The sequence below is a fragment of the Electrona antarctica genome (genome assembly GCF_951216825.1).
Source record: "Electrona antarctica genome assembly, chromosome: 11".
NCBI classification, from domain to species: Eukaryota; Metazoa; Chordata; class Actinopteri; order Myctophiformes; family Myctophidae; genus Electrona; species Electrona antarctica.
In genome coordinates, this window is record NC_136792.1 from 7,809,451 (window position 1) to 7,823,457 (window position 14,007).

At 45.3% G+C, this 14,007-nt stretch overlaps 1 protein-coding gene across 2 annotated transcripts in view; it reads right to left on the reverse strand.

Moving 5' to 3' along the window:
- Positions 1-14,007, reverse strand: part of LOC306932394 (seizure protein 6 homolog) — a 172,277-nt gene that overhangs the window by 102,081 nt on the left and 56,189 nt on the right. The window lies entirely within an intron of this gene.

The following is a 14,007-nucleotide window of genomic DNA, read 5'->3' on the forward strand; positions in this document are numbered from 1 at the left end:
GCGACTTGTGTCATCCCCGAGTAGTCCGTGTACTGTATGTGTAATGACACAAACATTACAATTTCATAAACGCAGCATCAGTTTGAAACTGAACATGCATGTTACAATAATGCACCAGCATCCAGAGACACTGTTTCCATTGTAACCACTTCATTGCTATACAGCAAACATGTGTTGGGCAGTACAAACTATTCTCTTGCTTCTGGACAGGAGATCGGTGCAGAGCAGCCACTCACAAGTGCAGACCAAACCTTTCAAGAGCGTAGCAATAAAAGCCTCCAAATCACACACATTTATTTTTGTAATGCCTCTCCGTGCTGAGAAGTGATGCACCGGCATTGCGAACCAATTTCTGGACTGAAAAGACTCTTTTGGAAACCCAGCACAGTACAACCTAAAACGTTTCTCATAAATTGCACACTTCAACAGCCTCCCCCTCCCTCCCCCTCATACAGTAATGAGGCTTAATATTCAGTCCAGAGCAGATTTGATGAGCCAATATAATTTGCCTAGCATGGAGAACACATCTCCCCTCCCAACTGCACCTGCAAGATCTAATCTGAGGCCCCTTCAGAAGGCTGTCATCCGCCGAGGGAAGTCTTATGTTTCTTTAACAATGCTTCATTTCCGCCCTAATAGCTCCCCTCTCCGCCAACTAATAGCAATCTGCTTCAAACAATCAGGGTTTATTGTAGCAGCGCCACTCTCCGCCCAGCACCTCTCCTCTCAAACAGAGAAATGGCTCAGCGCTTTCTCAGGCACCAGACACATTGGTTGCAGAATCTACAAAGGGGAGACGATGCAGTATCTCAAACCAAACAGAACTGACTGGCTGACTGAATCTTTCCCCCGGTGCTATGGGATGTCAGAAATGTAATGTACATATCTAATCTATAGACGGAGCAGGGGTGAGGCTTGTAAAGGCTCGGCTCTCTTAGCTCGGATTAGATCAGATATCTGTGCTCAGCGTGCTGCGTGTCAGTCATACTGAAACATGCTATAGATGCCGCCCTGGGGAGAAAGGTACTCAGTCAAAGCTTTTAAAATACAGTATACATCTCGGGTTGGATTAGTAGGTCTACCTCCCACATTAGAACACATTTTAGACAACTAACGTCTGACTCATTAAAGATTCCTAACAGTTCTGCTATTCATGTAGCCAACAATCCATTTTTATCATGGTGCAAAATGTGTGCAATATAGATGGGGGAACTGCAGTAACAGAATCTGACAGGGAGAACACATTTTTACGACTGTCACATCTGGTGTGCTATTGTAGCAGCTACTGTATGCTGACTGGCAGGCACGTGCACACATAGACCTCAAAGGGGGCTTGAGCCCCTGCCCTTTCACCAGTCTATAAAACACAACTGCCCGGCCTGGGCCATGGCTCAGTGGTCCAGGCACCTTGGCTGGCAATCAAGTCTGGCAGTGTGCCGCGGGTTCGACTCCCGATCCCGACGGCCTTTACTGCATGTCTTCCCCCCATCTCTCTCCCCATTTCCTGTCAGCCTACTGTCTGTCCCTCCATAAAATATATAAAATAAAGGCGAAAGCCACAAAAAACACATTTAAAAAAAACACAACTGCCCTTTCCAGACCATGAATGCAGCATTTACTATGGTGAGAGAAATGCAAATGCCACTCCTTTCCATGCCATACCGGAAGGCAGCATTCAGAAGAATAGTTTTTTTCCCGAAGTCTCCTGAACTTGAACGCAGCATTTTGCGTTTAACTAATTTGTTTCGAAATCTATGTCGTACACCGCATCTCCAGTAGATAAAGAGTGCTGGGTTGCACCCCGAAAATAGCAGATCTACAAGCTCACAACGCGTCGCGCTGCGGCGCATTGTGAGCTTGTAGATCAGCTATTTTCGCTATTTTTGTCCAAGCGTGTCCTCTTACGGGATTTGCTGACTGGTGTAGGTTGGATTATGTCACCTTTTGAGCCACGAGCAAAGGTACAACAGGACAATAAAAAGACTGTATTAGACATCTCCAACTCTGACTTTAGGATTCACACTAAACGAGTGTCTTGACAGGGGTGTGAACTGAACCAGCCAATTAGGTAAAACTGGTGTGATTTTACTCTGACTTTTGACTTTTCTCTGAATGTGTGAACTTGCCTCAAATATCGTCTAGTGCAGTAGTTCTCTCTCTCTCTCTCTAGCGTAAGGCCAGCATTAGTGAAATATGAGTGCAATACATTCTCTAAAATCAGTGAACAGTATGCTATTTGTTGGGTGTATTTTGTTTGACATTAAAAAAATGGAGAATTATAATTAATAATATAATATAATAGTAAAAAGTACTATAAAAAAACATATATAAAACAATGAATGATTAACAGTGAGATGCATCCACTCTAATGGCACTACATTTTGTTCAAGGAGCCTTCTCACAAATGTCATAGCAAGGTAAAGACAGCTGCTCACAAATTAAACTAGAAAAAGTGCCCTTCTGGGCACAGGTCTCCACCAGGAGGATAGGATTGGATGGATGGATTTTATTTTGTCATTGAACACTGTTTACACACATGTACAACGAAATTGATTTGTTGACATCACTCCAAAGCAGTACAAAAGTAATCATATGTAATCAAAAGCAGTAAGAAAAAAGAAAACCAGTGTATGTACAGTCAGTGAAGTGTTCATGTTTTTGGACCGGGAGGGGGGGGGGGGGGGGGGGGGGAGAGACGACGACTCTATCTCTTGGTCAGAGAGTTCAAGAGGACAATGACTGAGGGGAAGAAGCTGTTTCTGGATCGGGTGGTTGAAGTCTTGAGGCATCTGTAGCCTTTTCTCCTCTGTGAATGGGAGGGGTGGAACAGTCTGTTGTTGGGGTGGGAGGCATCCTTGATGATGCTGAGGGCTTTAGACTGGCAACGTTGTTTGTGGATGGACTCAATTGATGGTAATGAGGAACCTATAATGCGCTGTGCAGTTTTCACCACCTTCTGTAGTGATTTCCGCTCTGCCACAGTACAGTTTCCGTACCAAGCGGTGATACAGTAGGTCAAGGTACTTTCAATGGTACCCCGGTAAAAGTTTTCCAGAGTCTGGTGGGATAGCTTGACTTTCCTTAGTCTCCGCAAGAAAAAGAGACGCTGGTGGGCCTTCTTTATGAGGGATGATGTGTTTAGGGTCCAGGAGAGGTCTTCAGATATGTGGACCCCCAGGAACTTGAAGCTGGTGACACGCTCCACCTCCACACCATCGATGAGGATCGGAGCATGCTGCCCCCCTCTGCTCCGTCTGAAGTCCACCACCAGCTCCTTTGTCTTGGAGGTGTTAAGGGCGAGGTTGTTCTCTGCGCACCACCTCACCTGGTGTTGTACTTCCTCCATATAGGCGCGTTCGTCGTTGTTCTTGATAAGGCCAATCACTGTAGTGTCGTCTGCGAACTTGATGACATGGTTTGAGGCATGTGCAGGTGTGCAGTCGAAAGTGAAGAGGGAGTATAGGAGGGGGCTCAGGACACAACCCTGCGGGAGACCAGTGTTCAGGGTGATGGTTGAGGAGGTGAGGTTGCCTATCCTGACCTGCTGGGGTCTGTTCACAAGGAAGTCAAGGATCCAGTTACAGAGCAGGGGGTCAATGTCAAGGTCGGTAAGTTTCTTAATCAGTTTGGAGGGGATGATTGTGTTGAATGCTGAGCTGAAGTCTATGAATAGCATTCTCACACAGGTGTTGGCAGTATCCAGGTGAGAAATGGTGAAGTGTAGGGCTGTAGCAATGGCGTCCTCCGTGCTACTGTTTTCCCGAAAGGCAAACTGGAACTGGTCTAGGGTTTGTGAGATGGTGGATTTCACATGAGCCAGGACCAGCCTCTCGAAACACTTCATTATGATCGAGGTGAGTGCGACAGGGCGGAAATCATTCAGCCTTTCAGCAGAGGGGTGCTTCGGTACCGGTACGATAGTGGTGGTTTTAAAGCACATAGGAACAATTGCTTGGGTCAGGGACAGGTTGAAAATGTCAGTCAGAACCCCGGATAGCTGTACAGCACAGGCCTGGAGAACCCGACCAGGGATTCCGTCAGGCCCAGCAGCCTTCCGTGCATTTGTCCTGCACAGTACCGCCTGCACGTCAGTGGTGGTGAGTATGAGGGGCTGGTGATTTGTAGGGAGGACAGCTTTGGTGGCTGTCTCCATGTTCTCCCTATCAAAGCGAGCATAAAAAGTATTCAGCTCGTCAGGGAAGGAGGTGTCACTGGACAGAGGTGAAGCTTTAGTGGTTTTATAATTTGTAATAGCCTGTATACCTTGCCACATGCGCCGGGAGTCGGAGTTGTTAGCGAAGTGCTCCTCAATCCTCAGCTTGTGGTCATGCTTGGCCCTCTTGATGCCCCGTTTCAGATTAGCCCTGGCTGTGCTGTAGGCCTCTGCGTCGCCAGATGTAAAAGCGGTGTCGCGTGCCTTTAACAGTAGACGGGTTTCTCTGTTCATCCATGGCTTCTGATTTGGGAAAGTTGTAATCCGTTTGAGGGTGGTAACACTGTTTATATTTGTGTTGATGTAATCCACTACAGCAGAGGTATAGGCATTGATGTTAATATGGTAGTCCTGGGTGGCGTGAGTGGCAAATATTTTCCAGTCTGTATGTTGGAATTTAGACTGAAGGATGGAATCTGCCTCCTCTGACCACACTTTGACCATTTTAACTGTGGGTTTTACACGTTTTATGAGGGGGGTGTATTTGGGGGTGAGAAACAGAGAGATGTGATCAGATGAGCCCACATTTGGCTTGGGGGTGGCCTTATATGCACCTGCGATATTGGTATAGACATGGTCCAATATGTTATCACCTCTCGTGGGGCAGGACACATGTTGATGGAATCTGGGGAGGACAGTCTTTAATTTAGAGTGGTTGAAGTCACCTCCAGTGATAAAAACTGCCTCTGGGAAAGTGATTTGTAGTTTGCAAATTGCAGCATACAGAACTTTCATTGCTTCCTTAGCATTGTGTGTTTAGGAGTAATATAAGTGTGTGTGTGTGTGTGTGTGTGTGTGTGTGTGTGTGTGTGTGTGTGTGTGTGTGTGTGTGTGTGTGTGTGTGTGTGTGTGTGTGTGTGTGTGTGTGTGTCGTGACTTGGCCTGTTGTAGCGCCACCATGAGGCTGATTTGAAAACTGTCAAGTGGCATTTCTTCCTCAGCCTAGTAGTGGGAATAGGCATGCACAGTTTCACCGCAATCGGACGCTGCGTTGCGGAGTTGTGGCAATTTGTACAAAACGGGCTACTCCTGAAAACTTTAGAAGCCAATCGTAGCCAATCAGGATGGATAATTCTGAGAAATCAAACAAATCACATGATCACATGACTATGGAGAGCATGTGTACTGATTTGCGTGGAATTTGGATAAAATCTGAAGGAGTAATATTAGAAAATGTGTTTTACATATGTCGGCCTCCTGGTGGCGCTATAAAGAGCAGATGTGAAAAATTCCAGGCAAAGGTTTTTCCTTTAGGGAGTGTGCATACATGGTTTTACACAGATCGGTGCAGTTATAGGTAAAAACACAAATCGGCCAGTTATAGCGCCACCATGAGGCTGAGTTGAAAATATTCAAGTGGCATTTCTTCCTCGACCTAGTGGGAATGTGCGTGCAACATTTCAGGGAAATCACACCATGTGTTCATGATTTGCAGCATTTTGTTTGAAACGGAGCACTCCTGCGAACTTTGGAAGCCAATCTTAGCCAATCAGGAGGGAGTCTGAAAAATCTGAAAGACCTGTTTCGTTGAATGGCTCTAGAGAGACTGTGTACCAATTTGCGTAATGTTTGGACAAAATCTGTAGGTGTACTGACAAAACATTTGTTTTGCACAAAGCGGCCTCCTGGTGGCGCTATAACAGGCCAATGTGAAAACTTTGGGGCAGAGGTTCAGCTCTGGCATTCAGGGAGTGTGTGTGCAGAGTATGGCTGCGATCAAGCCAACGGTGCCAGATATTAGCTGTTCACAGACGGACACACGGACGGACACACGGACGGACGGACGGACGGACGGACGGACGGACGGACAGACGGCCGGAGTGCAAAACATACTCTCTCCCCATGCCTTCGGCCTGGTGGAGACAAACAATTAATACTGAGTCTGTTTCATTTAGGTATGCCAGAGAGCAAACACTGACAATATAGTCAATAGGTATTGTCAATACTTATTGTAAGTAAATTGGTACACCTAATTCAAACATTGCATTAATTTTATCAGCTGCAGCTGTGTTTATCTTGCTGAGACATCTGGGGAATTACAGTAAGTGCTATCTAGTTCTAGTAAGTGCTATCTAGTGAACAAAACAAGTATATACCGTACAATGTGATGATTTCAAAATTCGATCAGTAAATTAAATCCATACTAGGCCAAATGTGTACTTTTAGTAACACCAACACTTGCACCACAGTCCTGCTTTTAATAGTAAAGTGGGCAAATGATCATTTACTTACATAGGAGCAGTGAAACTACCTTAAAATCAGTGTCGAACTGACAACCAATCTGAGGTCTTTAACTTTTGGGCGGGAACCCCTTTTGGTGTTAGCATTATGTTATGCTTTAGCTATTGAAAAATAGCAGATCTACAAGCTCATAGCGCGCCACCGAGTGGCGCGCTACGAGCTTGTAGGTCTGCTATTTTTGAAAAATCGAAGAACGACTGACATAGAAACATAGCTTTTTCAGAAAACTGTCATTTTCAAACAGACATTTTTAGAATCTGATCTCAGGTCAAAATGGGTTAAGTAGCAGACAAAGGCATGTCTATTGGAAATGGTTCCCCTATAGAGGGGCATTTGAATAGTACAGATAAGGAAGCACATTTTTGTTGTTTTTTGTTTTGTTATGTTATGTTATGTTATGTTATGTTATGTTATGTTATGTTATGTTATGTTATGTAATGTAATGTAATGTAATGTATAGCCTATTCTGTCATGTGTTTTGTATTGTGGTGTATTTTTTACTTTTGACTGTGAGAGGACATCAATGTTATCAGGATTTTTGTGCTGAATCCTCAAATTGCTGTACAATGTGGTTTCAATGCAAATCAAATCATGTCACATAGCATTTTGTGAACTTTCATACAGTATGACATTCTAGGAATTTCTTCACATTTACAAAGAAAGAATCACACCCGTGTGAACTGAGTGGTGTAAGGTCTTATATAGACTGATCAACTGTGGTCTGACGTAATGTCTGACGTAATGAAATCACACCTGTGTGAACTGGGTGACCATAGCAACCATGCTCATTTTTTGGTACGAACAGACACGTAAACTAACAAAGCTGAGCTTAAGCTGAGTTTACACCACTCAAAAATGTCTTTCACAGCATTCATAAATTCAGTATGTTGAAAATACCTTCAATAAAGAAGCAGCATTTTAAGGCTACAGCTAATGGCGAATTGCCAAAACATTTATCCTAAATGGAGCTTTAACACAAAACTCTGTTCCTTCTATGGCGTTCTTTCAGTGTTTGTGTTCAGTTGACAGTGACAGGCGAGGAAGATAATATTACTATAAAGGACATGCGTTAAGGAAGGCCATCAGTGGACGAGAGCAGGATCTCACCCCAACACCAAAGGAGGTCGAGATGACAACCCACAGTAGTCCTGACAGACCTGGACTACACAGACGACATCAGCCTGCTCTCTAGCCTGGAACTCACCTATGCTTTTTATGGGATAGGCAGCTCCCGGCAGGATCCGCCGGCAGAAACTATGCACAGCTGCTAGACATGAGACTAATTAATTAGAGCGACAGAGAGAGAGAGGAGTTTGTGTGTGTATATGTGTGCGTGTGTGTCAATTTAACAAAGGTGCAGACGATCAGAAATCAGCAGAGAGTGAGTGATGTTTGCGCTACTCTATGCCGAATTGAAGTGGACTCGGACCCAGACTTTTTTTTTCTCCCTGGAAATAAACACGTCTGTGTTTCCGAGGCTACCTGCTCTCTGACCACGTGTAACAAGCTCAGGAGCTACTGAACAAAGTGGATTCAGAGTGTGCCAAAGTAGACCTGAGGCTGAATGCCTGTTTTCACCTATAACATCCCCTCTCTCTGACAACAAGAGGGACTTCATGCTCTGAAGGAAGTCAAGGACTTCAAGTACCTGCATGGGCTCATGGCTCAACTCAACGGAGCAAGATCTTAAAGTGAGGAAGGCACTTGCATGGAGGGCCCTGAATGGCATGGCCAGTGTATGGAACTCCAACCTCCCCCGTCAAACCAAACTCAGCTTCTTCTATACGGTAAAGTCTGTTCTCCTATACGGTAGTGAATGCTGGACTCTGAAGCCAACCCTGCAGAAGTCTCTTCAAGAGGACCACAACGGAAACAAGCCTAACGGCTTTCTTGTGACTCTATCCTTTTGAAATGTATTTTTCAATAAAGTAATCAATCAATAAAAAAAAACTCGAGATGGGTGCTACACCAGGATTGTGCGTGCAGTACTTAACATCAGCAAGAGCACACGTGTTACCAACAAGAATATGTATGATGGAATGCCAAGGGTGAGCCAGAAAATAGAAGCCAGGAGAATGAGACACTGCCAAAGGACACTGCCAAAGACACCAAGAGCTGCCAGCTAGCAAGTTAGTGCTGTGGGAACCAACACACAGGCACCGGTCACGAGGATGTCCGACATTAACATAATATGTGGAAATCATGTACTCAAGAAAGACGCAACGAACTGGCCAGATGTATGGAGAACCGGGATGACCTGAAGTGACGATGGAGGGCTCGTATAGGGCACAGGGAGAGAATCCTCACACATTCTGCAGAGTACAGTTGCCGAACGAACATCCTAGATTTGAATATAACATGTTTTGAATTTGATTGTGAAATCACTACTTAATCCCTACCAATTTGAACCTAAATTAAAAATGTTCTGATGTGAGGATATACAATAAAGGTTTGTATTTCTCAGCAAAATGAAAAAGAATTCCACATGGTGAATTGGTGATGTCTAACACGTAGTCTCATGTGCCCTGGCCTGCAGAGCCACCTAGAATTAAGCCCACAGCCGACCATGTACCTGACCAGAGAATCAAAGGAAACATTAACTCAGTGACTGACAGCTTTAGGGTCCATCTCTTTTCAAAGGCAGAGCTCCTCAAAGTGAACTTTGCTCTAGCGTCTCTTCAACTCTGTGCCACCGTTCTGCACTTCTTGATACAGTGCAAGATGAGGACAAAGAGCCTTGAGTGCCACTTTGATGTCTCTTCCCTGGGTTGTGAAAGACTCTAAACAGAATTCATGCTTACCTGGAATAAGCCATGAGTCCAATACAAATCCAAGTAATTAAAGTTCAGAGGACTTTTAGTACAAGACAGCCAACAGCCTTCAGTAAAAAAGAAAAATCACACCCGTGTGAAGTGAGTGGTGCAACTCTGTGTGGGGGTCCCGGGGGGGTCCCCGGAAGTTCCAGACCCACGAGAACGCGGCCAGGGTGCCGGCCCGGTTCCGGCAAGCCGCCCCATGTCCGAAACGGTTGAGAAATGACAGAGCTACCGTGTGGGGGTCCCCAGGGGGTCCCTCTACTGTACAGTACTGTCACTGTACTGCACTGTAACACCCGAAATCATACAGTTAGTGTGTGTGTGTGTGTGTGTGTGTGTGTGTGTGTGTGTGTGTGTGTGTGTGTGTGTGTGTGTGTGTGTGTGTGTGTGTGTGTGTGTGTGTGTGTGTGTGGCTGCGCAACAGTGACACTTGGTTGTACAAACAAACCAAATGCAATGTCCATCCTCGGACAGACCCAGCCAGCCAGGGACGGACACATGACATGACATGACATGACATGACACTATATATAATATATAAAATAATCTGCTTTCCTTCAGAAATCAAAGACATTTGTTGGGGGGGACGGAGTGTGACATATGGGTAACATTTGTCTTGAGGACATAATATACAGTTTCAAGGCATGCTTACCTTGACTGCTGCATACATACAGTATACAGTACATCAGTGCAGTATAGGAACTAGGAAGGCAGAAGGGCTGTTTTAGTAACCTAATGTTGCCTGAAGCAAAATGTCCTCCACTTGGAAATGTGGAAATGTACCTCTTATTGATCCTGCTGATCCACCAAGAAACATTTTCCCCACTGAACACTGGCAGAGAAGAAACAGCTCCAGTTGTGTTACACTGGCATTGGTTGTTGCGTGTTTACAAATGTAAACACAAATTAGACTGCAGGGAGTGTAAATATTTCACTGGTCTGAATTTATGTAGGTAGCAATATATTTAACAAGGCCAGATATTCAAGGCTCCATCTTCTCCTGTGCGCGCGTGTGTGTGTGTGTGTGTGTGTGTGTGTGTGTGTGTGTGTGTGTGTGTGTGTGTGTGTGTGTGTGTGTGTGTGTGTGTGTGTGTGTGTGTGTGTGTGTGTGTGTGTGTGTGTGTGTGTGTTGGAAAATCCTGCCTCAGCAACCATTTCAGTGGTTTTCAAAGTGGCGTCCCGGGATCCAGGATTCATGAGGAGATTCCAGCAAAATTTCACTATTATTTCACCAGCTATAAAGCGTCGCAGTCCCGCCCCCTCGAGAGACCCGGAAAAGAAATCCCTGTTCATTTTCCTCATAGACTTTTCAGAAAGTATTTATTTAAAGACGTTTACGCCGCGGACAAAGCAAACTCTTGTCGTGACTGTAATGAGAATGTATGAGAATTACTATTCAGATCATAGGCATCACTCTCTTGTACTAAGTCTATTTAAGATAATATTTCCGATACAAGACGGGGGACACACTCAAACCCAGGTCCTCACACTGACAAGCAACATCATGTCCTGACAACCTATACATTCTGTACTAAATCTAATGCAAACGTTTCTAGTTAAGGGGTCTGTGGCACAAGCTGTGTGTGTGTGTGTGTGTGTGCATGTGTACATACATGCGTGCGTGCGTAAATTAATATGAAACAAATATTAAAGAGGGCAATGACCAAAACATATGCAGGCAGAGCCATAGGACACACTTAACATGCATGCATAATGCAGTTCTATCCTATATTTTTGTAAGGTTATAAGTATAATCGAGTGCTGTAGCCTCGTGACAGATGTAATGTTATCATTTGTCGACTGGTTATCGATCTGTCTTTGGGCTCAGCTTGATCGTGCTCAGTAGAGACTGAAGGCCCGACGGCCTGATGGTCAAAGGCCTAGTTTCTCCTGAAAGCTGTGAAAGCAGCATCCTTTCCACTTCATCACCTTTGGAAAAGGTCATCCTCTCGTCTCTATGATAACCAGGGACAAAGGCGCGGCAGAGTGGATCAATAGCCGACGCTAGTCCCTATCAGCAGAGAGGCATTGATCCGGGGAATGAGGGAGATGACCGGCGATGCCGTGTGCCTCTGCATGGGGACTCATGGCTGGCAGATCTGCTGTCCTCTAGTAGAGGACATGGAACAAACAACCTCCAATAACCCTGGTGTCAGGCCCGTATATTTGGCCTGTATGTGGAACATTGCTTTGGGGCAGGTGAGTGAATGTTTCTGACATCGATGCAGCTGCTGGGCTCAAGATGCTCTCATGCGTGGAAGGGTGAGTAAAATGAATGTTAAAATATGAGTCCCAGAACAGCATACTGTTGCTCTCGGCTGCAACACATTACACAAGCGCGCGCGCACACACACACACACACACACACACACACACACACACACACACACACACACACACACACACACACACACACACACACACACACACACACACACACACACACACACACACACACACACACACACACACACACACACACACACACACACACACACACACACACACACACACACACACACACACACACACACACCTCTGTCTCTCTCTCTCGAAGACAAGGCAGCGTTTCTCTGTTCAGGGAGAAGTGAAGACACAGATTTAGCGCCTGTCCCACAAAATCATGCGGTGCATCGTTGCCACTAGGCATGCACGTTGAGGCGTTTCACCTGCTTCATGCATACTTAAATAATGATAGAAATAAATTAAAAAAACACTCTGCAGGCAGCTAATTGAAATCCCACAGCTTCTCTCGCCAAACTCCATTTAAATCCCCCTTCCTGAAAATGGCTTTCTCTCTTCTTCCCCGACCGCATTGTACGTCTTTGCTGATTTTGTCGCAAACATTTCACCCTTGAGCTACAGCTTAGCAATGCCGGCTCTTTTGTGAAGCCGTACAAAGCCGGAGCAATTAAAGGCTCTTCTCTCCCTTAACAAGCTCTAATCCAGACATGCTTTTATTGCATTTGATTTCGCTCACTGGCTGTGCCAATAAGCGCTGAGAGACAGTGGCCCAGCTCATGCTCCCGGTGTAGCAATCATCAGTGAGGATGTGGAGACTCAGCGCAGGGTTCTGGAAGCTGTCACTTTCACAGCCAGGAATGCACCACCCCCCAAGAGAGATGCCCAGATCCACCTATCAAACGGTAAATTGTTTGGCAGAATCGCAACTCGGTGATGCCAGCGAAAATATGGAGGAGTTAAAGAATGCTCATGCTGGACGGATGCAGTGTGCAACACATCGTTGCTGTCAGGCAGAAACCTTGTATGTTTCGTATATTTTTGAGTGTTTCTTTTTTCCCACAAATACATTTTATACTTTGTCATAATTATGACAGGGTGGCTCAAAAGTTGTGAAAATAGAAATGCCTTATCTACAAGCTCACAATGCATCACGATGTCATGTGCGGTGATCCTGTAGATCTGCTATTTTTGCTATTTAATTTCGTTAGTTTTTTGTTTTTTTATTAAGCTTTTGAGAAATGTCCCCTAATGATATATATGCCCTGAATAGGAAGCATGTTGAAAGTGATCAAGTGTGTGTGTGTGTGTGTGTGTGTGTGTGTGTGTGTGTGTGTGTGTGTGTGTGTGTGTGTGTGTGTGTGTGTGTGTGTGTGTGTGTGTGTGTGTATAAATATTTAACCAATATAACTACATTGGATCCACTGGAACACAGGTTCTGTTTTCCATTTCCTGAAAAGTAAAATTTTGTAAAGTTTTCTACCCGATAGTGGCGATACACTACATGCAGGGTATATGTGCATTAATTGAGGCCTGCAGAATTGAGGCCTGCATAAATGATTCAGAGTGCTGTAGTGACTTGACAGATGTGCTTTGTTACAATAAACCAAAAACAGGAGGGGCTGCATGCCTGCCAACGCCCGCGGCCAGACCTATTACTCTGACATCGAGGCATTAGACCACAAGTTGTTTCAAACCGCGCTCTGCCTCTTGTTGCGCTCACTTCGGCTGAAACTTCGATCCGAGCTTCACCTTTGCCGATATTAGATTCACCGCAGGTTCTGACAGCTGGTCTACTCAGGGTTCAGCTACTACTGTGATGTTGTACAGTATTATCAGAGTGTCCAGGAGCCTGCAGTCCATCTGTCACTTTGAATCTGTCTGTCCGCCTACTGTCTCCATCAACCGCAGGGTCCCGCAGCATAACTGAACAAGATGTTCCCCGCTGACAGGCTGTTACGAAACCGCGTGCATCCCTCCTGGGGGAGCGGCAGAGACAATTGGACTTTATTGGAGCTGGTGGGATGGAGAGATATGGACAGGCAGAGGGAAAGAGACTAGAGGCAAAAAGAAAAACAACAAAAGGTGGTAGGTAGGTAGGTAGGTAAATAAATAAAGAAATGACATGAACTGACAGACAGACAAACAGAGAGACAGAGTTTATAGATAATAGTACGCTGTAGATAGATGCATGGGTGGACAGATAAAGTCACATAATAGATAGACAGACAGACAGCTTTGACAGGGGGACAAAGGGAAGACAAATGTAGAGAGGTAGAGGTGGGTGTTCGCGTGAACATGAAGAAATATGAAGTGTGTGTGTGTTGCCGTTCCCCAGTCTCGGGAACAGCCCCAAGCCAAGAAGAGTAAACATAGGCACTGCCCCTGTTTGTGGAGGCTGAGGCACGGTATACAAATGAGGCTCTGACAGGCTGCAATCCAATTAGATGAAGAAATATGAGGGGTGCTGTGTGGAGACGAGGGCTCTATCAGCGC